At 37.0% G+C, this 26,400-nt stretch overlaps 1 protein-coding gene across 19 annotated transcripts in view; it reads right to left on the bottom strand.

Annotated features, from left to right (window-relative positions):
* The window catches only part of LOC308615713 (zinc finger protein 227-like), a 379,433-nt gene that overhangs the window by 137,681 nt on the left and 215,352 nt on the right, over positions 1–26,400 (bottom strand). For 18 of the 19 annotated variants that reach the window (XR_014015542.1, XR_014015543.1, XR_014015544.1 and 15 more), the window contains one exon: positions 15,330–15,485. The exons of the other annotated variant lie outside the window; for it this stretch is intronic. The gene's annotated coding sequence lies outside the window, so the exon portion shown is untranslated. The remainder of the gene's footprint in view (positions 1–15,329; positions 15,486–26,400) is intronic. 19 annotated transcript variants of the gene reach the window in all.

Below are 26,400 nucleotides of genomic sequence, written 5' to 3'. Positions count from 1 at the left end.
GGTATTAGATTAGTTTAGTCTTATGTTAGGTCAATTTCCTTTCCAAACATTTTCAATTAATGTCTATGTACTCCGATAAATATAGAACTCTGGAGAAATATTTAGATAAATTAAATTTAGCAGAGATCTAACTAAAATCACAAGCCACTCCTACCAACATAATCACTTCCACAATGACCTAGAAACTGGTTCCATATTTCAGCATATAGCCCTTGAACCTTTCCCATAACCATGTGTGGCATATTCCAAAATGTCTAAACTCAGCCTAATCTGATACAGTGTTGTGATACTCAAGAGCTGAAACACTTGAGCAAAACATATATGCCAGTAAGCAAAGTTAAACCAAGTAAAGGGTTCATAGTAAAGGGTTATCTAGTTAACTACTTCCGCCTGGGATTGTAAGAGGGAAAAATGAGAAAACATGAATCCAGTATATTACTATTCCATTCCACTTTTTAATAAAATGTTCATCAGATAGCACAACTTCCTCTGGCATTTTGAAAAATAGGTCTATTAACAGCAACATGTGAATTTTTCCTCCTCCCGATCAATATTTTGAAAAGCTTTGTCAGTACACTAATGGAAAACACCTTCCAATAATCAGAGAAAAAAATGGCTTTTGCAATGACGAATTGCTTAAAGCCAAACTAAAGTGTTTGTATATTATTTCTTAAACCTGACAAATATTGGGCAACTTGAATGTGTCAATACAAAGTACATCCTCTAATTTTAAATTTTATTTTATGGTTACAAGGAGGAAGTTTTAGATGAAATAATGACACTGTAACAATGAGACTACCAATTTGATAAAAGTACAATTTGGCCAGGGTTTAAGTACAAGCTTTTTATAAGCACCAGTTTTGAGAGTATAAATATGTGTAATTTACATTAAATTGATTCACAACTGTGTATATGTTGATCATGTGCCAAATTCCTAAAAATATCTAAAATTTATTTTATTTGTAATCTATCCACAGATCTTACAAATTGAATTATTATATAAGTATTAATTTTCAGTGTTTTTGAAAGCACAACAAAAGTAGCATTTTTATTTAGGCACTAATTAACCAGAAAAAGAAGTTAGATTTTTTTTTTTTTTTTTTTTGCGGTATGTGGGCCTCTCACTGTTGTGGCCTCTCCCGTTGCGGAGCACAGGCTCCGGACGCACAGGCCCAGCGGCCATGGCTCACGGGCCCAGCCGCTCCGCGGCATGTGGGATCTTCGCGGACCGGGGCACGAACCCGTGTCCCCTGCATCGGCAGGCGGACTCTCAACCACTGCGCCACCAGGGAAGCCCAAGAAGTTAGATGTTTTTAAAAGCCACTTCATCAAAATAAAATATTGATGTTACCTTGCTACCAAGAGTTAATTTGTATTGTCCCAAATGGCTTTTCCTTTCCTAAGCAATTCTCCTTTTCCTACCTCTTAGAAATCATTCAATGAATAAAAGGACAATGTTGTAAATATACATATTGTTATCATTTTTAAAATTTCCCTTGGGTATTATCTTAACCATCTTACTGAAGAACTACAGAAACAATAAATAATAGTTCTCTAATGACAATAACTTATTTACTTCTAGTTTCCATAAGCCTACTTATTACTGGACTGAAAGTTGGTAGAGGGTGATATAAGAATTACCAACTTCCACAATTTTCCTAGTGATAAGAATGCTAATAAGCTAACTTTTACTATTCAACTTAAAGAGCAATATTATTTCTCTACATCTAAAGGAAAATGTACAAGATATGTTAATTGTGCTTTTTCATTTTCACAGTGTTGGAAGACTTATTATCAATAAGTCATGATGAGAAGGACTGAAAATAGATTCTGTCTTTAAGATCTTCAAAAGCTACTAGGGAAATTAAATAAGTACACAGACAAATAAATTATAAAGCAAAATAAGAAATGAGAGACATGAGTACATGCTACAGAAATTCAGAGATGAAAAATGCTTTCTGTCTGAGGGGAAAGGAAGGGAAAATCAGGAGACCCTTATCGCAGATATCAGTTTGCAGATAGCCTTAGTACATGGGAAGAAGGGGAGTATCTAAAAATTAAAGTTAAAGATAGCCAAGTATATACCCAAAAAAAACAGAAGGAAAACTTCATTGGTATACATTCAAGTTATTTAAAAGTTTTTTATGGCCTTTTTTTTTGTGTTTAGGAAACTACAATTTAAAAAGCCCATTTTCACCTTACTCAATAAGGACCAAAAAACATATTTTTTCACTTATTTATCTCTTACAAAGCTATACCTTGCATATAGTAGTTGCTCAATAAATTATTGCTAAACTAATGAAATACCTACAGTGAACCTATTTCATGGAATATTTATTTAATGGCATAAATAAATGGTATAATCTGTACCAAGAAACTGGATACTTCTATCATAGACATCAGTTTTTCTATGCTAGGCAAATAAACTAGTTGTCAATTGCTTTATAATACTGTATTCCTAGTTTTTCAACATATAAAAATTCCATGGATTTATTAAGCAAACTGGATGTTCAACAGCTCAGGCATTGTACATTTTATGTTGCACAGTGTTTTATAATGAAACTGTCAACTCTGTTCCAAGCAGGTAAATAGACAACTAAGCTCATTTTAAAACAGACTTCCATGTCTCTGTGTGCAATATGTGTCACAAATGAAGAAGAGTTGTGGGTATGAGAAGTAAAAGAATGTTAACATTAAAACATAAAGAGCAGTAGCAATCAGTTCAAGAGCTGTAAGAGAGATTATAAGAAATTTAACCTCAATCACATTTATTAATCCCATAAAAAATAAAGTCTACCAAATCATCCCTTAAGACAGTCTCTGTACTATTTCTCAAAGAGAGTAAGTAAAACTTTCATGGTGGATGCTATTTTTATTTTGAAACATTTGCAATTTCCCACTTGTTCAATATTTCAAGCACAACAAATAGGATACCCATTATTAATCTAAATAATAAGAAAAGAACTAACAGTAAACTTTGGTATGAAATACCCCATTTAAATGGCATGTCCTTTTTCATTTTTACTATTTAAATCACTTTTTTCCCCTTAAACTTTAGAATTATTTGAGAGGTTACAGTTAAGAAGAATAACCATTTCTGTATTTTCCTCCAGGATCAAATGACTCAAACAGACTTCCTTTTCAGGGAGAATTGAAGACTAGGTAACATAACTGACTCTGCCACTGAAACAAATGTTTTAATGTAGGCTAAAACATTAAAAACATTATTTAAAATATATTAATAACTGGCAAAAAAAAAAAAGAAGTTTGAAAGGTTTCACCATTTTCCCCACTCCTCCCCAAATAAACCTGACTATGAACGGGAAAGAAGAACACTGAATGCAAATATTCCACAGGGGCATTTGTCACACATGGTTGGCCTTGAAATCTGGTTATCAATGACATAATGTTCAGGGGATCCAAGAAAAAAAGTAGGCCCTGCCCAAGATGTAGATGTCTAATTCAAGAGAGGATCTTATCATTAATTTATCCAACAAAGAATTACTGACTGGCTTCTCTTTGGCATCCCTCTATGCTCTGAAAATATAGCCCTAATAAAAATAATCAAAACCCCCTCCAACAAGGAGATTGTATCAATACAGATAAGTCTAATATGTTTTAAAATATATTTTAAAATATGAAGTGTAAAATATACAAACATAAAAAATAAGAAAATAATTTAAATATTAAGAATAAAAGGCAGAACTGACACCATAAATAAGAAGTTATTAAAAATGACCAAACAGAACTTATAAAAATAAAAAATATGTTAAATGAAAAATTTTAACTGATAGCTGAATTAAATAGTTGATTATACATTATATGTATATATATAATGCTCTCTCTCTATATCACCATTTTTGTGTGTTGTGTGTATAATGCACAAAGAAATGAAGATATAAAAAATAATTTAAGAATCATGTAGAACAGAGAAAAAAGGTTCTGGAATATAAGAGTTCAAGAATGAGAAAAAAACTAGAATGTAAAAAGATAATTTTTGAAAAAAAAAATACTAAGATTTTTCCAAAACTTTTGAAGGATACTATACTGCTGATTCAGGACACCCAGTGAATCTGGAGCAGAATAAACAAAAACAAATCCATACTATTACTTAACATAGTGAAAAACCTCAGAGCACCAAAGACAAAGAGAAGAATTTAAGAACAGTGAGGAAAAAAATTTTGAAAAGACAGATTCCCTACATAGGAATAACAACAAGACTAAAAGCTGGCTTCTCAATACCAGGAATGAAACCCAGATAATAAATAAATATGCTAAGGGAAAATAACTGTCAACATAGAATTATATTCCCAGAGAAAATAACTTCCAAGCACTAGGGTAAAATATAGGCATTTTTTGAACACACAAAAACTTAAGAGTTTGCCATTAATAGAACCAAGAAATTCTAAAATTTTCAAGGAGAAGAAAAGTAATCCAAAATGGACATCTGAAATGCATGAAGGAGTACTGAAAACAAGATAAATTTGTAGATTAATCTAAACAAACATTGACCATATAAAACAAATAATGTTCTCATGTGGGATGAAAAACAAATGGTATAGAAATAAAAGTTGCGGGCTTCCCTGGTGGCGCAGTGGTTGAGAGTCCGCCTGCCGATGCAGGGGATGCGGGTTCGTGCCCCGGTCTGGGAGGGTCCCACGTGCCGCAGAGTGGCTGGGCCCGTGAGCCATGGCCGCTGAGCCTGCGCGTCTGGAGCCTGCGCTCCACAGCGGGAGAGGCCACAACAGTGAGAGGCCCGCGGACCGCAAAAAATAAAAAAAAAAAGAAAGAAAAAAAAAAGAAATAAAAGTTGCATGTGAAAGAAGAGAAGTGTGATAACTTTCTAAGTGTGTTAACCCTCTAAGATCTTCAAATTAAGGAAGAGTGTAAAACTGCTAGTTGCCTTTTGATTTTGAAATATTAAATATAGTGTTAAAATGTCTAGGATAGCTATAAATAAAAAGCACAGCTAGTATATAGCTTCTAAGTAAACAGAGGTTTAAAAAGATAAGAAAAAAACTTAAGTAAAAAAAATAAATAGAAGAGCAAAGAAAACATATAAAAATTGGAATGAGTGGTTCCGGGTAAGATGGCGGAAGAGTAAGACGCGAAGATCACCTTCCTCACCACGGATACACCAGAAATACAGCTACACGTGGAACAACTCCTACAGAACACCTACTGAACGCTGGCAGAAGACCCCAGACCTCCCAAAAGGCAAGAAACTCCCCATATACCTGGGTAGGGCAAAGCGGAGAGATCCCCGCACAGAGGATCGGTGCCGAGCGGCACTCACCAGCCCGAGGGGCTTGTCTGCTCGCCCGCCGGGGCGGGCGGTGCTGGAAGCTGAGGCTCGGGCTTTGGTCAGAGCGCAGGGAGAGGACTGGGGCTGGCGGCGAGAACTCAGCCTGAAGGGGGCTAATGTGCCACAGCTAGGCGGGAGGGAGTCCGGGAAAACTCTGGAGCTGCCGAAGAGGCAAGAGACTTTCTCTTCCCTCTTGGTTTCCTGGTGCGCAAGGAGAGGGGATTAAGAGCGCTGCTTAAAGGGGCTCCACAGACGGGCGCGAGTCGCGGCTGAAAGCGCGGAGCCCAGTGATGGGCGTGGGATGCTGGGGCTGCTGCTGCCACCGCCAAGAAGCCTGTGTGCAAGCGCAGGTCACTGTCCACACCGCCCTTCCGGGAGCCTGTGCAGCCCGCCACTGCCGGGGTCCCGGGATCCAGGGGCGGCTTCCCTGGGAGAACGCACGGCGCGCCTCGGGCTGGTGCAACGTCACGCTGACCTCTGCCGCTGCAGGCTCACCCCGCACTCCGTGCCCCTCCCTCCCGCCCGGCCTGAGTGAGCCAGAGTCCCCGAAGAGGCTGCTCCTTTAACCCTGTCCTGACTGAGCGAAGAACAGACGCCCTCCGGCGACCTACACGCAGAGGCGGGGCCAAATCCAAAGCTGAGACCCAGGAGCTGTGAGAACAAAGAAGAGAAAGGGAAACCTCTCCCAGCAGCCTCAGAAGCAGCGGATTAAAGCTCCACAATCAACTTGATGTACCCTGCATCTGTGGAATACATGAATAGACAACACATCATCCCAAATTGAGGAGCCCGGAGTCAGTGCTGTGCCTCTGAGGTGGGAGAGCCAACTTCAGGACACTGGTCCACAAGAGACCTCCCAGCTCCACATAATATCAAACGGCAAAAATCTTCCAGAGATCTCCATCTCAACACCAGCACCCAGCTTCACTCAACGACCAGCAAGCTACAGTGCTGGACACCCTATGCCAAAGAACTAGCAAGACAGGAACACAACGCCACCTATTAGCAGAGAGGTGGCCTAAAATCATAAAAAGTCCGCAGACACCCCAAAACACACCACCAGACGTGGACCTGCCCACCAGAAAGACAAGATCCAGCCTCATCCACCAGAACACAGGCACTAGTCCGCTCCACCAGGAAGCCTACACAACCCACTAAACCAACCTTAGCCACTGGGGACAGACACCAAAAACAACGGGAACTACGAACCTGCAGCCTGCAAAAAGGAGACCCCAAACACAGTAACATAAGCAAAATGAGAAGACAGAAAAACACACAGCAGGAGAAGGAGCAAGATAAAAACCCACCAGACCTAACAAATGAAGAGGTAATAGGCAGTCTACCTGAAAAAGAATTCAGAATAATGATGGTAAAGATGATCCAAGATTCTATTTCCCAGATCCAAAATCTTGGAAATAGAGTAGACAAAATGCAAGAAACAGTTAACAAGGACCTAGAAGAACTAAAGATGAATCAAGCATCGATTAAAAACACAATAAACGAAATAAAAAATACTCTAGATGGGATCAATAGCAGAATAACTGAGGCAGAAGAACGGATAAGTGAGGTGGAAGATAAAATAGTGGAAATAACTGATGCATAGAAAAATAAAGAAAAAAGAATGAAAAGAACAGAGGACAGTCTCAGAGACCTCTGGGACAACATTAAACGCACCAACATTCGAATTATAGGGGTTCCAGAAGAAGAAGAGAAAAAGAAAGGGACTGAGAAAATATTTGAAGAGATTATAGTTGAAAACTTCCCTAATATGGGAAAGGAACTAGTTAATCAAGTCCAGGAGGCACAGAGAATCCCATACAGAATAAATCCAAGGAGAAATACGCCAAGACACATATTAATCAAACTGTCAAAAATTAAACACAAAGAAATCATATTAAAAGCAGCAAGGCAAAAACAACAAATAACACACAAGGGAAGCCCCATCAGGATAACAGCTGATCTCTCAGCAGAAACTCTACAAGCCAGAAGGGAGTGGCAGGACATAATTAAAGTGATGAAGGAGAAAAACCTGCAACCAAGATTACTCTACCCAGCAAGGATCTCATTCAGATTTGATGGAGAAATTAAAACGTTTACAGACAAGCAAAAGCTGAGAGAGTTCAGCACCACCAAACCAGCTTTACAACAAATGCTAAAGGAACTTCTCTAGGCAAGAAACACAACAGAAGTAAAAGACCTACAATAACGAACCCAAAACAATTAAGAAAATGGGAACAGGAACATACATATCAATAATTACCTTAAATGTAAATGGACTAAATGCTCCCACCAAAAGATACAGATTGGCTGAATGGATACAAAAACAAGACCCATATATATGCTGTCTACAAGAGACCCACTTCAGACCTAGAGACACATACAGACTGAAAGTAAGGGGATGGAAAAAGATATTCCATGCAAATGGAAACCAAAAGAAAGCTGGAGTAGCAATTCTCATATCAGACAAAATAGACTTTAAAATAAAGACTACTAGAAGAGACAAAGAAGGACACTACCTAATGATCAAGGGATCGATCCAAGAAGAAGATATAACAATTATAAATATTTATGCACCAAACATAGGAGCACCTCAATACATAAGGCAAATACTAACAGCCATAAAAGGAGAAATCGACAGTAACACACTCATAGTAGGGGACTTTAACACCCCACTTTCACCAATGGACAGATCATCCAAAATGAAAATAAATAAGGAAACACAAGCTTTAAATGATACATTAAACAAGATGGACTTAATTGATATTTATAGGACATTACATCCAAAAACAACAGAATACACATTTTTCTCAAGTGCTCATGGAACATTCTCCAGGATACATCATATCTTGGGTCACAAATCAAGCCTTGGTAAATTTAAGAAAATTGAAATTGTATCAAGTATCTTTTCCGACCACAATGCTATGAGACTAGATATCAACTACAGGAAAAGAGCTGTAAAAGATACAAACACATGGAGGCTAAACAATACACTACTTAATAACGAAGTGATCACTGAAGAAATCAAAGAGGAAATTAAAAAATACCTAGAAACAAATGACAATGGAGACACGACGACCCAAAACCTATGGGATGCAGCAAAAGCAGTTCTAAGAGGGAAGTTTATAGCAATACAATCCCACCTTAAGAAACAGGAAACATCTCGAATAAACAACCTAACCTTGCACCTAAAGCAATTAGAGAAAGAAGAACAAAAACATCCCAAAGTTAGCAGAAGGAAAGAAATCATAAAAATCAGATCAGAAATAAATGAAAAAGAAATGAAGGAAACGATAGCAAAGATCAATAAAACTAAAAGCTGGTTCTTTGAGAAGATAAACAAAATTGATAAACCATTAGCCAGACTCATCAAGAAAAAAAGGGAGAAGACTCAAATCAATAGAATTAGAAATGAAAAAGGAGAAGTAACAACTGACACTGCAGAAATACAAAAGATCATGAGAGATGACTACAAGCAACTCTATGCCAATGAAATGGACAACCTGGAAGAAATGGACAAATTCTTAGAAATGCACAACCTGCCAAGACTGAATCAGGAAGAAATAGAAAATATGAACAGACCAATCACAAGCACTGAAAGTGAAACTGTGATAAAAAATCTTCCAACAAACAAAAGCCCAGGACCAGATGGCTTCACAGGCGAATTCTATCAAGCATTTAGAGAAGAGCTAACACCTATCCTTCTCAAACTCTTCCAAAATATAGCAGAGGGAGGAATACTCCCAAACTCATTCTACGAGGCCACCATCACCTTGATACCAAAACCAGACAAGAATGTCACAAAGAAAGAAAACTACAGGCCAATATCACTGATGAACATAAATGCAAGAATCCTCAACAAAATACTAGCAAACAGAATCCAACAGCACATTAAAAGGATCATACACCATGATCAAGTGGGGTTTATTCCAGGAATGCAAGGATTCTTCAATATACGCAAATCAATCAACGTGATACACCATATTAACAAATTGAAGGAGAAAAACCATAGGATCATCTCAATAGATGCAGAGAAAGCTTTCGACAAAATTCAACACCCATTTATGATAAAAACCCTGCAGAAAGTAGGCATAGAGAAAACTTTCCTCAACATAATAAAGGCCATATATGACAAACCCACAGCCAGCATTGTCCTCAATGGTGAAAAACTGAAACCATTTCCACTAAGATCAGGAACAAGACAAGGTTGCCCACTCTCACCACTCTTATTCAACATAGTTTTGGAAGTTTTAGCCACAGCAATCAGAGAAGAAAAGGAAATAAAAAGAATCCAAATTGGAAAAGAAGAAGTAAAGCTGTCACTGTTTGCAGATGACATGATACTATACATAGAGAATCCTAAGGATGCTACCAGAAAACTACTAGAGCTAATCAATGAATTTGGTAAAGTTGCAGGATACAAAATTAATGCACAGAAATCTCTGGCATTCCTATATACTAATGATGAAAAATCTGAAAGTGAAATCAAGGAAACACTCCCATTTACCATTGCAACAAAAAGAATAAAATATCTAGGAATAAACCTACCTAAGGAGACAAAAGACCTGTATGCAGAAAATTATATAACACTGATGAAAGAAATTAAAGATGATACAAATAGATGGAGAGATGTACCATGTTCTTGGATTGGAAGAATCAACATTGTGAAAATGACTCTACTACCCAAAGCAATCTACAGATTCAAGGCAATCCCTATCAAACTACCAATGGCATTTTTCACAGAACTAGAACAAAAAATTTCACAATTTGTATGGAAACACAAAAGACCCCGAATAGCCAAAGCAATCTTGAGAACGAAAAATGGAGCTGGAGGAATCAGGCTCCCTGACTTCAGACTATACTACAAAGCTACAGTAATCAAGACAGTATGGTACTGGCACAAAAACAGAAAGATAGATCAATGGAACAGGATAGAAAGCCCAGAGATAAACCCACGGACATATGGTCACCTTATCTTTGATAAAGGAGGCAGGAATGTACAGTGGAGAAAGGACAGTCTCTTCAATAAGTGGTGCTGGGAAAACTGGATAGGGACATGTAAAAGTATGAGATTAGATCACTCCCTAACACCATACACAAAAATAAGCTCAAAATGGATTAAAGACCTAAATGTAAGGCCAGACACTATCAAACTCTTAGAGGAAAACATAGGCAGAACACTCTATGACATAAATCACAGCAAGATCCTTTTGGACCCACCTCCTAGAGAAATGGAAATAAAGACAAAAATAAACACATGGGACCTAATGAGACTTAAAAGCTTTTGCACAGCAAAGGAAACCATAAACAAGACCAAAAGACAACCCTCAGAATGGGAGAAAATATTTGCAAATGAAGCAACTGACAAAGGATTAATCTCCAAAATTTATAAGCAGCTCATGCAGCTCAATAACAAAAAAACAAACAACCCAATCCAAAAATGGGCAGAAGACCTAAATAGACATTTCTCCACAGAAGATATACAGACTGCCAACAAACACATGAAAGGATGCTCAACATCTTTACTCATTAGAGAAATGCAAATCAAAACTACAATGAGATATCATCTCACACCAGTCAGAATGGCCATCATCAAAAAATCTAGAAACAATAAATGCTGGAGAGGGTGTGGAAAAAAGGGAACACTCTTGCACTGCTGGTGGGAGTGTGAATTGGTACAGCCACTATGGAGAACGGTATGGAGGTTCCTTAAAAAACTACAAATAGAACTACCATATGACCCAGCAATTCCACTACTGGGCATATACCCTGAGAAAACCATAATTCAAAAAGAGACATGTACCAAAATGTTCATAGCAGCCCTATTTACAATAGCCCGGAGATGGAAACAACCTAAGTGTCCATCATCGGATGAATGGGTAAAGAAGATGTGGCACATCTATACAATGGAATATTACTCAGCCATAAAAAGAAATGAAATTGAGCTATTTGTAATGAGGTGGATGGACCTAGAGTCTGTCATACAGAGTGAAGTAAGTCAGAAAGAGAAAGACAAATACTGTATGCTGACACATATATATGGAATTTAAGAAAAAAAATGTCATGAAGAACATAGGGGTAAGACAGGAATAAAGACACAGACCTACTAGAGAATGGACTTGAGGATATGGGGAGGGGGAAGGGTAAGCTGTGACAAAGTGAAAGAGCGGCATGGACATATATTCACTACCAAACGTAAGGTAGATAGCTAGTGGGAAGCAGCCGCATAGCACAGGGAGATCAGCTCGGTGCTTTGTGACCGCCTGGAGGGGTGGGATAGGGAGGGTGGGAGGGAGACGCAAAAGGGAGGGGATATGGGAACATATGTATATGTATAACTGATTAAATTTGTTATAAAGCAAAAAAAAAAGTGGAATGAATAGAAAGCATGAAATAAGATAGAAGAAACAAATCCAAAATAAAAGTGACAACAATAAATCTAAATGGAGAAAATGATGTGCGAACAGATGTATATGTATGACTGATTCACTTTGTTATAAAGCAGAAACTAATAAAAAATAATAATATTTACGAAAAAATAATAATAATAAATGGAGAAAATGTTCCATTTATAGAAACACTTATCAGACTGAAGTAAAAAAAAATACAACTATTGTCATTCATTTAAAACATAATGATAAAGAAAGAAAAATAAATGATATATATCAAGCAAATGTTAATCAAATAAACTTTGTGTGCTTTTATCAATATCAGAAAATATGGACTTTATGGCAAAACAATATTTCTAGAGATGATGTATATGAGGAAGATTTAGCATTTCTAGACTTGGATGCATCCAAGGCAGCTCCAAAATATATGAAGCAAACTGACAGAAATTTTAAATAAGGAATTGAAAAATCACCCATCATGATTATATTTTCATACACATTTCTATTTATAAACCAAGCAAAACAATAAAAATCAGTAAGTGAGAGAACAAAATATAATTTACAAATTTGAACTGATGGCACACAATAAATTAAAAATACACATTCTTTTCAAGGATGCCTAGAACGTTATAAAAATTGACCACTGGGTAATGCAGCAAGTCTCAAGAAACTGGAAAGATTTATGTTATAAAGACAAGCTTTATTTCCACCCGTTTATAAGAAAATTAATTTTAAAATCATATAAATCAAAGATAACACTCTTCTAAAAATTTATGAATCATGGAAAAATTATAATTTAAAATAGAAGATATTTTACCACTGAGTTTTAATGAAAGTACTACCTAAAAAAATTTATAGGATGCAGCTATCATGGAGATGCACAAAAATGTAGTTTCAAACACATATTAGGAAAGAAGAGACTGAAAATTACACATTAGGCACCCACTTTAGGAGATTAACAGATAACTAACAAAGAAAGCCCAAAGAGAATAAGAAGAAATTAAATGATAAGTGTAAGAGGAAAACCTAACAAAAAACAATATATATAATAGAAAAGATAAATAAAATGAATAACTGATTCTTTGAAATCTATGATAAATTAGACAAACTTCTGTCAAAAGGTACCATAATGAAAAGGAAATAAGGCACAAATAAACATTAGGAATGAAAAAGAAAAATCCACATAATTATGAATGCAGCAGATATTAAACAGATAATAAAAGAATATTACGACTACTTTATCTCCATAAGCATAAAAATGTAGATGAAACTGACAAGTTGTTAGAAAAGTTTCTTTTTTTCAAAATTTAGTCAAAAATAAATAGAAACCACCAAAATCCTATAAACATTAAGGAAAATGAACTAAGCATTTAGTTCATTAGATAACTTTCATGTTCCTATAAATGCTCTACTTGACCAGAAATGCAGTGTATTAAGTCAGCCAATCCCCAAACATCAAGCCAACACTGGGCCTTCCCACCCTAAACAAGACTGACTCTGTGGCCCAGCCAATCAGATATTTTCTATTCATCTCTTCCTTGCTCTTTGTTCTTTATTCTTTGTCCTATAAAAGCTTCTTGCCTTCCACCTCATTTTGCAATTCTCTAAAAGGAGTCAGTCTGTTTCAAGAAGTGGTAAATGTTTGTATCACCTAATTTGTTTTCTTTAACCAATTTTTTTTTGATCAGGAAAAGCCTTGAAAACCAAAAAAAAAATGACAAACAGAGAATAGATGATATGAACAATGACTGACTACTCATCAAAAAATAATGAGGGACCAAAGACAATGGAATAATACCTTTATAATACTGGAAGAAGTAAAAACTGTCAACCCAGAACTCTATCCTTTAATGAGGGTAAAATGAAGACATTTAAAACAATTCATCACCAGCAGACCCGTACTACAAGAAATGATAAAGAAATTCCTCAAAAGAAAAAGTAAACTTCAAGAAGAAAAATATTACTAAAAATTAAGCAGGAAATTGCTCAGTATGTAATATTAGTTCTTAATAGTAACATTCTTAAATATATATGCACCTAAGTGAGCTTCAAAATACTCAAAGCAATACCTGTCAAAACTAAAGGAAGAAACGGACAAATCCGTAATCATAGTTACATTTTTTAACACTTATCTCTTTGCAATTGATAAAAGAACTAAACAAAATAAATCAATACAGATATAGAAGATGTGAACACTCGCAACCAACTGAAATATGTTTTCAAGAAACAGAATAGGTTGTACAATGAGAATGACATTATCCAATAAGTATTTTAAAGAAAATGCCCAGAGCTTCCCTGGTGGCACAGTGGTTGAGAGTCCGCCTGCCAATGCAGGGGACATGGGTTCGTGTCCCGGTCCGGGAAGATCCCACATGACACGGAGCGGCTGGGCCCGTGAGCCACGGCTGCTGAACCTGTGCGTCTGGAGCCTGTGCTCCACAAAGGAGAGGCCACAACAGTGAGAGGCCCACGTACCACAAAAAAAAAAAAAAAAAAGAAAAAAGAAAATGCCCAGAACTTAAAAACATGAGTTTCTAAATTGATAAGGCCTATCATTTGTCCAACATAATGGGTGCAAAAACACCCACACAAGTCATGTCATCATGAAACTTCAAAACCCTGCAAAGGCATGTGTCCAAAAGTTCTCAGAGACAAAGCAAAGAACAAATAAAACCAAAACAAACATTGCATCAGGAATCAGAAATCTATTTAAATGAACAGTTTCAGACATAATGGAGTAACTAGTATTGGATTTAACCATCCTGCTATAAACAATGTAAAATTAAACAAAATATATGAAGTCACTCTTTTCAGGGTTTGAGCAATAGTCATATAAATCAATAATTCTTGAGAGAAGGGAAAAATGTAAGGTAAATCACATTCTCCCCAGGGGTACTTTTCATACATGCTACAGAGAAGTAGAGCCCAAACAGAGCAGGGATCTTACTGGGAAAAAAGATTGGAGTTCATTGTTGCTGCAACAAATTACCATAAACTCAGTGGCTTAGAACAACACCCATTTATTATGTCATAGTTTCCACGAATCAGAAATCTGGGAACAGTGTGGATCTTAGCCAATTCTCTGCTTAGGATATCACAAGGCCAAAATCAAGATACTGACAAGAGCAGGGTTCTTTTCTATAGGTACTCGAAAGAATGACCCTCCAAGCTCATTTAGGTTGTTGGTAGAAATGAGTTTCTTAAGGTTAAAGAACTAAGGTCCCTATTTCCTTGATGACTGTCAACCAGGAGCTTCTTCAAGCTCCTTAAAATCATCTGCATTCCCGATCACATTGTGCCTTCCAGCTTAAAGGTCTGCAAGGGCATGTCAAGTACCTTTCATACTCAACTCCTTCTGACTTCCCCTTCTGTCACATCTGACTAAATAGATATTTTTATTATGTATAACCATCTTCAAATAAGATACCGGTGAACTATACCCCATTTTCATTGAAGAAGAAGCAAGAAATACTGGTGAAGAGAAGCTATATTATAATAAAAATAGCATAAGCATTAGCCACGGGTCTAAGGTCTGTATACTAGAAGTGCATTTGGTAGTAAGTAACAGAAAACTCATGTATACACTGTGGGCTGCAAGTAATCATGGGATAAGCAAGAAAAACATTTAATTATCTTACCCAAGAAAAAAAATCCAGAGATAGACAGTTTTGCATGATGTCATCAAATACCCAGGCTCCTTCTATCTTTATGTCCTACTATCCTTTCAAGGACTTGCTTCTCCCATCATAGCTGCAAAATAGCTGCTGAAGCCCCAGGAATTAAGCTTAGGTTCACTGCAAAAATAAGAGGGAAGTGGAAGACATCAGATGCATACGTCCCTTTTATCAATAAGCATTTTCCAAAATCCCCAACAAGAGTTCTGCTTATATCTCATTAATACAAAGTGTGTCGTATGCCCACTCCTAGCTGCAGGAGAGACGGAGATCAGATGTTAAGCTGTATAAGACTTGCACGGAGGGAGAGAAGGGGAGAGGCAATTAGGAACATGTCATTTGTTTTTCTGCCAAATGTGTCTGCTACAGGTAGAACACTTTCATTTTTACTTTGGGTAGTTTAACATCCCAAGCCTTAATCTCCACATATGGAAAATATCTTCATTCTGTTGGGACACTTAAATAGTAGGATATATGAAAGCATTTAGAATAATGTTTGGCACATTTAATACTCAAGTGATATTATTTTCCCTATTTTCAAGACCAAAATTTCCCTTTGTTACTTATTAGCATGGGTACATAGTTGTGTGTTATATATTTCTCTTTTTCTAGCTTAAAAAAATAAAGACCCTCTTCACATATTGTTATAGTTTGAAACTCAAACTAAATGAACTCCAATGGACAATTATAGCCCAGATTCCTGTGTGTCTGGAATGGGTAACTCTACTTACACAATGTGGTCTTAGACAGGTTTACTACACCATTTTCTTTTTCATCACCTCCCCTCAATACTCCCTCAAATCTAAATACTCCATTCTTAGAATCCAAGTGAAGTATATATGTACTGATCTGTATGTCCCAGTCATACGTGACAGGAACTCAATTCAAACTGGCTTACGTAATTTAAGTTTAAAAACAAAGACATGTCTGTGAGTCTAGTTCTGTTTTTTAAATAAGTTCGTTTGTATCATTTATTTAGATTCCACATATAACTGATATCATATGATATTTACAAAACAGAACTAGACTCAACAAATGTAAAAAATAAATTTATGGTTACCAAAGGGGATAGCAGTGAAGCAGGGAAGATAAATTAGGAGTTTGGGATTAACATATACACACTACTATATATAAAATAGATAAACAATGTGGACCTACTGTATAGCACAGGGAACTATATTCAATATCCTGTAACAACCTATAAGGGAAAAGGATCTGAAAAAGAATATATATAACTGAATCGCTTTGCTGTACACCTGAAACTAACACAACATTGTAAATTAACTATTCTTTAATTTTTTTAAAAAAGGTTAAAAGAAAAACAGACATAATCACTCATGTAACTTACAATTCCAAGGGAATAGCAGCTTCAAATAATGTCATGGAATCTGTTTATCTCTTGCCTCTATTTTTCTTTTACTATCAGCCTCAACAGTCTCTCCATTCAGAGAGATGGCAAGATGACTACTAGCCTCTGTATGTAGGTCTGCATCCTAGCAACACAGAAACCCCACAAAAAAAGAAAGCGTCTTCTTTCCAATAATCCCAGAACAATTTTCAGAATTAGACTGACTCAGGAAACATGCCCTTGTGTTAAGATCACAGATTCTACAGCTAGAACAAGCAAGTAGATTCATATCATGACTCAGGACTTAGCAGTTGTATCTCTTTGATCAAGTCTTTTAGCCTCTCTGAGCTGTAATCTTGTCACCTGTAAAATAATACTGACTTCCTGAATCAACTGGAGGATTAAATTATTAATATCATCTGTAAAATAGCACCTACCACCTGGATCATTTGGGGGATTAAATTAGTTAATACATCTAAAGCCTTCAGACAGTTCTTGGCAGCAGTAAGTGCTATCTAAGTATTAGGTTCTGATGTTATCTCTTAAACAATCCCTACCCTAGGTGAGTAAGAGTAAAATATGCTGAGGGATGTGCCCATCCTGGGGGAGGTGTGGTTTCCTATGGACTCACAGTTCAAAAGGAATGGTGTCCCCAAAGAAAAGTCAAGGTGCAATTATTAGAAGAATGAGAAGTGGATGTCCTTTAAGCAAAAACAAGAGATCCACTGCAGTCGAAAAATTTTCTTTGTAGCCTTGAAAACATTTATAGATCTCTGCATTAGCTTCAGTAATTGTTCCTCAAGACAGAGTCAAATTCTGTATTTCAAAGTGAGCCTTGACAAGTGTGTGTCTGTCTACTTTTATCATATTAACATATTAAGGGTACCATTAAGGGACATTAACCATTAAGGGGAACCAAGGAATAGGAGCCATTTTAGATTCTTGAACAGAGAATCTGCAGAAACATACTTGCAGGAATCTCCTCAAGAATGTTGGACTCTTTAGAATAATTCTGTAGAATTTAATGTAACTATCATAAGCTTAGATCACACTCTGTATCAGAAGGACAAAAGACAGTCTTCCTTTCATTCAGACACTGGAAAAAGCTTAAGTCCTGTTTTTTTTTTTTTTAATTTATTTTTGGCTGCAATGGGTCTTTATTGCTGCGCGTGGGCTTTCACGAGTTGTGGCGATAGGGGGGGCTACTCTTTGTTGTGGCGCGCGGGCTTCTCATTGCGGTGGCTTCTCTTGTTGCGGAGCATGGGTTCTAGGCACGAGGGCTTCAGTAGTTGTGGCACACAGGCTCAATAGTTGTGGCACACAGGCTTAATTGCTCCACAGCATGTGGGATCTTCCCGGACCAGGGCTTGAACCCGTGTCCCCTGCATTGGCAGGCGGATTCTTAATCACTGTGCTACCAGGGAAGTCCCTTAAGTACTTTTTGGTAAAGCAACCAGAATCCATATTTACAGTGCTGGTCCCTGGGCAGTAGTAATGATGGACTGAACTCCTGCTGCATGTTTTCTAAACAGGCAGTCAGCAATTCCTCAACTCTTCATTTGGCTCCCCAGTGCCTCCTTCCACTATCACCCCCCCACCACACACACACACACACACACACACACACACACACACACATCATCATCATCATCATCATGCACAGAGGACAAAAATGTTTTGTTTCTTCTTTAAAAAATATGCATGTGTATGTGTACATAATTTGTAGTAAATATCCAATAACAAGTTAAGATGAATACTCTTGGTTATTGCATGGGATCTGTGATCTGTGATCTTTGTGATTGGTGAACATGTTGGGTTGGAGGGAGTTTTATATTAGGGTTTCATTGGATGCTCATGTTTAGTTGGGAGTATAATAGAGAGGGGCTATGTGTATGGTATGCAGTGTGGGTTGGCAGTATTTTCCTTAGGATAGAAGCATGTGTGTTATGGTAAGTTACCTGAAAAGTGTAGCTTGCATATGAGCAGTGTTTGAATGAGCTAAGTTTGTGCATGGGGGTTATAGTCAAAATATTTAATAAATATTATAACTCATGCATTGACCAATCGGAATGAACCACTGACAAACTGAAGGAACAGAAGCTATAAACAACCCATAGAGCCTTATCACATCACACTGGTTACGTATCAGTCATGTGTGTGTGCACATGTCTCATGGTAGCCACACAATAAGAATTCAGCATTTGCACTGGCATTTATTGTGGGTCTTCCACATGTTGGGCCCCATTATGATATGAGGTGGCAGAAAAACAAGTAGCTGCTTTTTGGATGTACAGTCACATACGGCTTATAAATATATCTGTGTCCCAATCTGTTCTCCACTCCCCCTGGCAAGAGGCCAGGTCAGTATGTGGTCCTATAACTCACAGGGAAGTCCCATAGTTAACAAGTTCAGATACACAAGATTATTTATATTTTGCTCATTTGTCTTTGCTTATATCTCCAAAACTGTCTAACATTTTTATTTCCAATTTCTTTCCCTCTCCCCCACTCAGGACACTATAAGCTGTATTTAGAAAAATGCATGTGCATTTTTGAATTGCATACAATTCAAAAATTATAGCCTTAAAATCAGATTTCAGCCTGTTTTCTCAATTTGAGCCATGTTTCCATATCTGGCAAAATGTTTTCACAAACTGTAAGTTTCACTTGTTATCTAGTTTTCGTATGATAGCAATCCTTCCATTTTTTTTATATTTTCTATTTTATAGTTGGATTTCAGATGGGGGTCAATTAATTCTACATGCACTCTTATGCTTAAGACTTTCAAATGAACAGGGAAATTTTAAGTACTGTGGGGCTCTGATGTAATATATAGTCATCGCAATGTGTTCCTGAGTCTTGTTCAAGAGTATATGATCACAGAATATCTTAAGGATCTAGTATAATAGATGTTCATAGTCAGAATGTCATTTCCCTTCTTTCTGGCACAAAATTAGGAGGCTTCAGTAGCATTTTTGTGTGGACACTTGAATATATCACCAGCTGTGGTTTTGAGACCAGTGAGTAGCCCATCTATAGGCCTGCATGGGGGCCCATAATCAAGGCTTGGAGGCCTTATTCCCCTCAACAGCATTAGAAACAGGCTCTATTATTTTCACAACTAAATATCTGACTAAACTATATGGGAAAACTCTGAGTACTTGAGAAAGTCAAAAGTGGGTGGTGGCTAAACTATAGGAATAACCAGAAAATGCTTCAGGGTGAGGGAAAGTTGTGAAATTGACCATAAAGCAGAGAAGAATCCATATACGTAAAAGATGAGGGGAAAGAGACTCCTGTAGGTTAAACAGCACATGCAAATGTGTAGTGGTAAAATGTTAATAATATGTGAAGAGAATAGCAAAGTGTGAACCATTTTCATCAGTAGTTGCTAAAGAACTAACAAATAAGATAAACACAAATGACAAACCCATGAAAATGGAAAATCTACTAAAGGTCATCAAGGCCCATGAGCCATTTTACGCTCTTGGGCGGAAAGAATCTTGATGAAGGTGCTTCAGTCCAGCAGATCCTGCAAGACGTACTAGCAGTAATGATGCACTGAGTCAAGGCTCTGAAGCTTTGATTGATTCAACAGAACCTCAAGCAAAATGCTGATCTCATCATAGGTCATCAAGGAAACGCTGAAGATGCTGAACATAACTTTTATTCTGCAAATGTCACAGAAAACTTCAGCTCTAAAATCTTTCCTTCAACCAAATCTTTTTTCAAATAAATATTGGCTTCAGTTTATCTTTCAATTAGGGGGCTCACTGCCCCTTAGTCTCACTACAAGCTCAAGACCAAATAGAAGGTGACAATGACAGCTTCATAGAGTGGCAGTGTTGGAGTGGAGACACAGATCTTTAAATGTGAGAATTTCAGAAATCTAAGAGGCCTTGGTCTTGGGGGTGGAAGGCAACACAGACACTCGAGTCTACCAAACCCTTTAAGCAATGGTTTTAGATTTCTCTGTAACAAAACAGAGGTAAGTCTTGAATATTTTTCTAGTAGACATGGGGTTCCAAGACAGAGATTCAATTCAAGTTATCAGAAGAGGAACTGTCTTGGAAAGATACATGGAATCTCACTGACTTCTGAAAACAGTAATAAAGTACCACCAATCCACAAAGAAACTGGAGATGAAGTTTTTTATTTCCTCCAGGACAGTCTGTCCTCCATCTCTGCTTCTCTCTGAGCAACCATACTATAATCTCCTCACTCTCTACACTCTTTCTTTCTATGCCTCTTTGAGGTGTCTCGGCTCCTATCCACTATACATGACTTTAGTTTACCATTTTGCCAAATCTGCTCAGGTTACATGACCTTTTAATTCCAGTGACTACTACCTTCTGTTTCTTTTATTTTTATCTCGTTTAAAATATTTTTAAAATAATGACTCTATAAATATGTATTCTCAGTGTTCAAAAAAAAAAATCATAGAGCACAGATACATCTAAGGAAAAAAAGTCTAAAATCACCTGAATGTCAAGGTAAATCACGTTAACAATTTCATGATGGTATTAGTTTCCTAAGGCTGCCATGACAAAATACCACAGACTGGGTGGCTTAAACAACAGAAATTTATTTCTCACAGTTCTGGAAGCTGGAAGTCCAAGAACAAGGTATTGGCAGGTTTGGTTCCTCCTGAGGACTCTCTCTTTGGTGTGCAGATGGCTACCTTCTCACTGTGCCCTCACACGGCCTTTTGACTGTACACATACATCCCTGATTTTTCTTCCTCTTCTTGGATTAGGGTCCCACCTTGGTGACTTCATTTTACCTTAATTACCTCTTTAAAGGTTCTATTTCTAAATACAGTCACATTAGGAGTTAGGGCTTTGACATATGAATTTGGGGGAGATACAATTTACTCCATAACAATGACCATAAATTAAAATATCTCTCCCTTCCTCATATGTACATACACATTTACAAACATATAGTTATACTTCTGCATAAATTCAATCATGTCATGTGCTTTTTTTTTTTTTTTTTTGCGGTACATGGGCCTCTCACTGTTGTGGCCTCTCCCATTGTGGAGCACAGGCTCCGGACGCGCAGGCTTAACGGCCATGGCTCACGGGCCCAGCCGCTCCACGGTATGTGGGATCTTCCTGGACCGGGGCACGAATCCGTGTCCCCTGCATCAGCAGGCGGACTCTCAACCACTGCGCCACCAGGGAAGCCCTCATGTGCTTTTTTTAAATCTGGGCACTTCCTGTTTCTTACAGTCTCATTTTTGGACCCTTCCTTTTTTTCTTTGCTTGACCAACACACATCAGATAACCAGTGTAAATAACCTTATGTATTTATTTCCATATTTTTCTATGCATCTATAATAGGATCAAGGGGCTTTTTGACATTGTTTGTTTTTAATGTGATCTGATTGTATTTTATATACATTTCTGCAACTTGCATTTCTTACGTGACATTACATCAAGGAAATATATGCTGGTCAACAGGTAAAGCTCTAACCTACTCTATGTTATAATGCATGCACAACATTTTGGGCAATGGATGTACCACAGTTTATTCAATCATTCTCCTCCTTAATTGGCATTAATTTCATTTTCAACTTGTTGCCATTACCAACTGTATAGCACTAGACACATATCCATAAGTCCTTATATGCTAGTATTATAATTTACTTAGAATAGCTTCGATCTGGGTCAAAGTTTATGTGTATATTTAAATTTTACAGCTCCTGCCAGATTGTTTACTTAAAAGCCTATAATAACCCATATTTCTACTACAATGATATGAATGTACACTTTTTTCCAGCATCCATGCCAGCAGAAGGAATAATCACTAATTTAACTATCTGCCAATCTGATGGAGGTGAAATGAGAGCTCACCGCTACTTTAATTTTTGTTTTCCTAATTGCAGTAAGACTGAGTTTGCCAGTCATTGTCTTTTCTATAAGTTGTTTTCATAGTCATTGCTCATCTTTCCATGGGATTATTTACCCCATTTTTTTTTACTCTTTTGTAGGAAGTTTGTAGTTTATTGATATTGTCCATTCACCTCTCATATATTATGCAAATGTATTTCCCAATATATTTCTTAATTTTGATGTTGTTTACAATATCTTTGGCATGCCAAAAAATTATACAATGTATATAGTCACATATATCTATCTTTTCCTTTATATCTTCTGAGTTGCTAGACTTTGTAAAGGTTTCCTTGAATATTCAGTTCCAACATATTATCTTCTCTTTTTTCCTTCAATTAATCAAACCAAACTAGACTTTAAATATGCTTCTCTTACCCTCATAATTTCAAATATCTCATATAGAGAAATTTAGTCCTCTGCCAACACTTAGCCCTCTCACAAGATCAGGAAGCCCTATACCTAGACAGCCTTATCAAAGCACTCACTCAAAAGATCCAGGCATTTACCTGGGAGTTAGTTAGTTAGTTTGCTACTCAGATAATATTTTCAATATATTATTTTATTTCTCATTGAATTTACCTGTTGCAAATTACCACTGAGTATTTACCAGTTGAAAGACTGTTGGGCAAAAAATATTCAGCATAAATTTTGGCCTAATAAATAAACCTTGGAAATTATTGATAATCAAGTTAAATTTCTTTCTGTTATATTAAAATATTCTAAAACATATTTTCAAATTGTAGTTAAAGTAACATATTTCCAACTCAACTTCTTAGAAGGGCTACATGAACGTCCAGGGACATACTGCCACCTGAAAGGACAGGAAGTATAATGGAAGAGAAGTTGCAGAAGAAAGGGATAGTGATCTCAATTGAGTGCAATTAAAATAGCCTGCTATTTCAAACTTTACAAAAGTATATGACCATCTTGAATACATTGCTAAGGGCATCGCCAAGGACCATGAAAGCTTAAGCTTCACTGGCTTCATGGTAAACCATACTTTGGTGATCCACGACATGGTTTCTTTCTATACATGTATTCTAAGAGAATAGAAACTGCTCACCAGAATGACTAATTACACTAGAAGGATATTTCTGGAACAACCTCCTGCTACCATGACCTCCTCTTCCTGTGGAGTCCAGAAACCCCTGATCCACATGTTTTCCTGCCCTAGGCTTTTCCCTACAATCAATGTCTCAGGGGTTTTTTCTCTTCTCAGATCTCTCCATCTCAGCACCGGCCATAGGAGTTGGAACATTTCATTTGAGTTTTTATGAGATTGTTTTTCTCTTAAATGGTGTAAGCTACACATCTTCAAACCTCCATCTGTGGAGAGCAACAAATGTTCTGCATAAAATTGATGCAGATGTGCAGATGTTTCCAAAGATAGATGCATGTGTGGCCAAAAATAAGCATTGTAGGTGTGCCTAGAGGAAAATGAAATAAGCAAACTCAGCCTTCATTATCTTTTTCCCCTTAGGAAGTTGAATCCACCTGCTCAGGAATTGGCTCCAGAGTTTCCATATGTGAGGTATTTCCTTGATGTCTGCCTGCCCATCAACATCTTGAACTTTTACTCTTCAAGGCTCTTTTAAACTCCAGAAGTACTGAGTATATATTGAGAGCCTGCCATGACTCTGCATGCAACACATGCTCCAGTGGTTGTCCAGGATGCAATACACCAGGCAGCAATCCATACACCTGAAGCAAATCTCCATGGTCACCCATCTGTTGGGAGTACTGGTCATGGGGCTCTTTCTGCCTTGCCTAGTAAAATATTTGTGTCTTTCCCCACCCTATACCCCTGTCTGAGATCAGAACCACAAATGCCTACAGTGACCTAACCAAGTAATATAGATGACTGATCCTGGCAAGATGTAAGAAAAAATCTACCATCAGAAATATTTTTAGCAAAGTATTTAGGTATGTGCTGGTAAACTAGCTCTTTGGGGAAAAAAAAAAACAAAAAAAACCCACCTGACTTTTAGTGTTTTCCAATTCCTATGGTGTAAATAATCTTACCATTGACAATTACAAGTTACCAATAATTTAGCAACCAGTATAAGACATTATGCTAAGTGAAATAAGCCAGTCACAGGACAAATACTGCACATTTCCACTTATATGAGGTATCTAAAATAGACAAACTCATAGAAACAGGGAGTAGAACAGTAGTTGCCAGGGCTGGGAGGAGATGGAAATGGGGGTTGCTATTCAACAGGTATAAAGTTTCAGAAATGCAAGATGAATAAGTTCTAGAGATCTGCTGTACAACATTCTGCCTGTAGTTAATAATACCCTCTTATGCACTTAGAAATTTAAGAGGGTAGATATCATGTTAAGTGTTCTTACCACATTTTTAAAAAAATCCTGAATAGTTAAACACCCGCCCTCAAAAGACAGTATAACTTGACTGTAGCACACCATCGAAAATATAGTTTTAGCACATAAAACAATATATAATATATATAAAATCTTAGATCATATTGTTAAATCTAAATTTAAAAAATAAATGTTGGAAAGTGTAAAAATTATCAATCATTTTTGGTTATTTGTTATTGTTGCCTATATATTTGAAAAAGAATATCTATGAATTTTTTGTGCTAACATGGTGCTGTGTAGTCTTATATTTCCCAGTGTGATACAAGGCACACAATTCATTCTTAACTCCTCTAAATGGCATAATATTTAACTTGACTCAGTTTCATAACAATAAACTATGTCTGTTTACACATATACTTCTAAACTTGAGTATATTATTTGCATAATGGTTTTAACATTTAGGGTAACTTCTCTTGAAAAATGTGTAAGTGCTTCAATTTCAGTATCACATTTTACTGCAGTTCAATAACTTATATTCACATGTCTTCCTTTATCCCAGTGATATAAATCAAAACAGACCAACTGAACAGTGTGGTTCATTTTCATAAGTTAAATATCAGGGAACATTTTTGGGAATCTATTCTTAACTTTCAAAATTCTCAAATGTAGCACAAGTTATTATTTTATTTCTTGTAACTGGCGGCATGGAAAAGGGAGCAAAACTCTGTTGACAAATGATTTTCCCAATGACTGTTTCATTAGGAATAAGTAAATTGCACTGTGCTCTTTTTTTTAATTAAATTAATTTTTAAATTAATAAGCTTTATTTGATAGAGAACTTTTAGGCTCACAGCAAAAAACAGTTTCCAAACACCCCCCCACACACTCACACAACCTCCCCCACTACCAAGAGCCTTTGGTACAATGGTATGGTACATTTGTTATAATTGATGAACTTGTGTTGACAGGCTTTATATGTTTTGAATGGCTATTTCTGAACACTCTTTCAGAAAAATGTTGAACTTACTGAGATGGGATTTTTACATACATCTAAAAGGCCAAGTCTTTCTTTTAATCTTCATTGTAGGGGCTTCCCTGGTGGCGCAGTGGTTGAGAATCTGCCTGCCAATGCAGGGGACATGGGTTCGAGCCCTGGTCTGGGAAGATCCCACATGCCGCGGAGCAACTAGCCCCGTGAGCCACAATTACTGAGCCTGCGCGTCTGGAGCCTGTGCTCCGCAACAAGAAAGTCCGCGATAGTCAGAGGCCTGCACACCGCGATGAGGAGTGGCCCCCACTTGCCGCAACTAGAGAAAGCCCTCGCACAGAAACGAAGAGTCAACACAGCCATAAATAAATAAATAAATAAATAAATTTAAAAAAAAATCTTCATTGTAAGCTGAGGCAAGGATGTACTCTAAGATGACATGTACAAGTTCATTTCTACAAAGACTCTCTTGACTACAAC

The sequence above is a fragment of the Mesoplodon bidens genome (assembly GCF_964165515.1).
Source record: "Mesoplodon bidens genome assembly, chromosome: 4".
In the NCBI taxonomy this organism is placed as follows: domain Eukaryota; kingdom Metazoa; phylum Chordata; class Mammalia; order Artiodactyla; family Ziphiidae; genus Mesoplodon; species Mesoplodon bidens.
The sequence above is the reverse complement of the archived record's forward strand: the minus strand, read 5'-3'. Positions and strand labels throughout refer to the sequence as shown.